This window comes from Ovis aries, chromosome X, assembly GCF_016772045.2.
Source record: "Ovis aries strain OAR_USU_Benz2616 breed Rambouillet chromosome X, ARS-UI_Ramb_v3.0, whole genome shotgun sequence".
Classification (NCBI taxonomy): domain Eukaryota; kingdom Metazoa; phylum Chordata; class Mammalia; order Artiodactyla; family Bovidae; genus Ovis; species Ovis aries.
This window is the reverse complement of record NC_056080.1, coordinates 47,254,612-47,257,862: the sequence shown is the minus strand read 5'-3', so window position 1 is coordinate 47,257,862 and position 3,251 is coordinate 47,254,612. Positions and strand designations below refer to the sequence as shown.

The 3,251-nt window shown below is 39.9% G+C and overlaps 1 non-coding gene across 1 annotated transcript; it reads left to right on the top strand.

Annotated features, from left to right (window-relative positions):
- The first annotated feature begins 2,081 nt into the window (after nt 1–2,081).
- TRNAC-GCA (transfer RNA cysteine (anticodon GCA)) lies at nt 2,082–2,153 on the top strand. Its single transcript has one exon. It is a non-coding gene; the product is annotated as a tRNA-Cys (tRNA).
- Nucleotides 2,154–3,251: the final 1,098 nt, after the last annotated feature.

Below are 3,251 nucleotides of genomic sequence, written 5' to 3'. Positions count from 1 at the left end.
CATACCATTGTGCTTAAATGGGTCGTGAAGATCTTTCTTGTATAGTTCTTCTGAGTATCTTTGCACCTCTTTATAATATCTTCTGCTTCTGTTAGGTCCAAACCATTCCTGTCCTTTATTGAGCCCATCTTTGCATGAAATGTTCCCTTGGTACTTCTAATTTTCTTGAAGAGATCTCTAATCTTTCCCATTCTATTGTTTTTTTTTTAATTTAAATTTATTTATTTTAATTGGAGGCTAATTACTTTACAATTTTTCTCTATTTCTTTGCAATGATCACTGAGGAAGGCTTTCTCATCTCTCCTTGCTACTCTTTGGAATTCTGCATTCAAATGGGTATGTCTTTCTTTTTTAACTTTTCTTTTCACTTCTCTTTTATTCACAGCTATTTGTAAGGCCTCATCAGATAGCCATTTTGCTTTTTTGCATTTCTTTTTCTTGGGGACAGTCTTGATTCCTGTCTCCTGTACAATGTTACAAACCTCCATCCATAGTTCTTCAGGCACTCTGTCTATCAGATCTAATCCCTTGAATCTATGTGTCACTTCTACTGTATAATCATAAGGGATTTGATTTAGGTCATACCTGAATAGTCTAGTGATTTTCTCTACTTTTTCAATTTAAGTCTGACTTTGGCAATAAGGAGTTCATGATCTGAGCCATAGTCAGCTCCCAGTCTTGTTTCTGCTGACTGTATAGAGCTTCTCCATCTTTTGCTGCAAAGAATATGATCAATCTGATTTCAGGGTTGACCATCTGGTGATGTCCATATGTAGAGTCTTCTCTTGTGTTGTTGGAAGAGGGTGTTTGCTATGAACAGTGCGTCCTCTTGGCAAACCTCTATTAGCCTTTGCCTTGCTTCATTCTGTACTCCAAGGCCAAATTTGCCTGTTACTCTAGGTGTTTCTTGACCTCCTACTTTTGCATTCCAGTACCCTATAATGAAAAGGACATCTTTTGGGGGTGTTAATTCTAGAGGTCTTGTAGGTGTTCTCAGAACCATTCAACTTCAGCTTCTTTAGCATTACTGGTCGGGGCATAGACTTGGATCAGTGTGATATTGAATGGTTTGCCTTGGAAACTAACAGAGATCATTCTGTTGTTTTTGAGATTGCATTCAAGTATGGCAAAGAAAATATTATTTAAAAGTGTACATGGCTTGTTTACATTATTGAAGACTTCTAAACACATGTGTAGTGCATATTAGTAAGAAGTATCAGTTCAGTTCAGTTCAGTCGCTCAGTCCTGTCTTACTCTTTGTGACCTCATGAGTCGCAGCACGCCAGGCCTCCCTATCCATCACCAACTCCCGGAGTTTACTCAAACTCACATCCATCGAGTCGGTGATGCCCAGCCATCTCATCCTCTGTCATCCCCTTTTCCTCGTGCCCCCAATCCCTCCCAGCATCAAAGTCTTTTCCAATGAATCGACTCTTCGCATCAGGTGGCCAAAGTACTGGAGTGTCAGCTTTAGCGTCATTCCTTCCAAAGAACACCCAGGGCTAATCTCCTTCAGAATGGACTGGTTGGATCTCCTTGCAGTCCAAGGGACTCTCATGAGTCTTCTCAAACACCACAGTTGAAAAGCATCAATTCTTCTGTGCTCAGCTTCCTTCACAGTCCAACTCTCACATCCATACATGACCACTGGAAAAACCATAGCCTTGACTAGATGGACCTTAGTTGGCAAAGTAATGTCTCTGCTTTTCAACATGCTATCTAGATTGGTCATAACTTTCCTTCCAAGGAGTAAGCATCTTTTAATTTAATGGCTGCAATCACCATCTGCTGTGATTTTGGAGTCCCCCAAAATAAAATCTGACACTGTTTCCACTGTTTTCCCATCTATTTCCCATGAAGTGATGGGACCAGATGCCATTATCTTAATTGAAGTATAAGTAAATTTGTGCTAAATTTGGAAGACTGTCTAAATGGAAATAATAGTTAACAATATAAAGTTGTTTTATTGAGCTATAGTGCCTTAAAATGTATTTTATAGTAGCATTTTATTTTTTTGATTAACTGGTAAATTTCATATCTGAGGCTCTCAAATAATAAGCTTTACTTTTCATAATAGGTCTTCCCTGGTGGCTCAGACGGTAAAGTGTCTGCCTGCAATGCAGGAGACCCAGGTTCGATTCCTGGGTAGGGAAGATCCCCTGGAGAAGGAAATGGCAATCCACTCCAGCATTCTTGTCTTGAAAATCCCATCATGGAGGAACCTGATAGGTCTTCCCAAGTGGCACTAGTGGTAAAGAAACCACTTCCCAATGCACAAGACATGAGAGACACAGGTTCAGTCCTTCGGTTGGGGAGACCCTCTGTAGGAGGGCATGACAATCCTCTCCAGTATTCTTGCCTAGAGAATCCCATGAACAGAACAGCCTGGAGACCTACAATCCATAGGGCCAGAGTCAGACATGACTGGAGTGACTTAGCACTTTTGCACATTTCATAATATTATAAAATATTAAGGCTTCTCTGGTGGCTTAGATGGTAAACAATCTGCCCATGGTGTAGGAGACATAAGTTTGATCCCTGGGTCAGGAAGATTCCCTTGGAGAAGAAAATGGCAACCCACTCCAATATTCTTGCCTGGAGAATTCCATGGACAGAGGAGCCTGGTGGACTACAGTCCATGGGATCACAAGGAGTCAGACATGACTGAGCAACATACACACACATACAATATTAAAGATACAATGCTCTATGCATCTAGTAACAAACCTCACCTCCCACCACCGTGTCAACAGACACAATGCAGGGAGCCAGAACTCCTACCCCTTCTCAGCAGTTGGGGAGAGCCCCCAACCTGTCTTTGGTATCAACAGAGGCTGAGAATGAAACCTGGACTTCCACCTTCATCTAGATATAATTAGGTAGTTCTTCCCCCTTAGTTGCTAAAGCAATGTCAGAGAAAGTCAGTTAAAATAGAAAGTTTAACTAAAATTCAATGTCTCAGAACATAATGAAAACATGTCAAGGCTACATTTGAAAATCACTCATCATAACAACACCAGAAATTTATCAACCAGAATGAAAAAATAATCAGTACATGACAATAGAAAGAAGACAGGGAAGTTAGAATAATTTGACAAGCTTTTTTAAGCAGATATGATAGAAATGCTTCAGTAAACAATTATGAAGACACTTGAAACAAGTGAAAATAGACAGCTGCAGTAAAGAAACATAAAGTTTCAGGAAAAATATAGAAAATACAAAGAAGAAACAAATGGAAATCTTAGAACTGA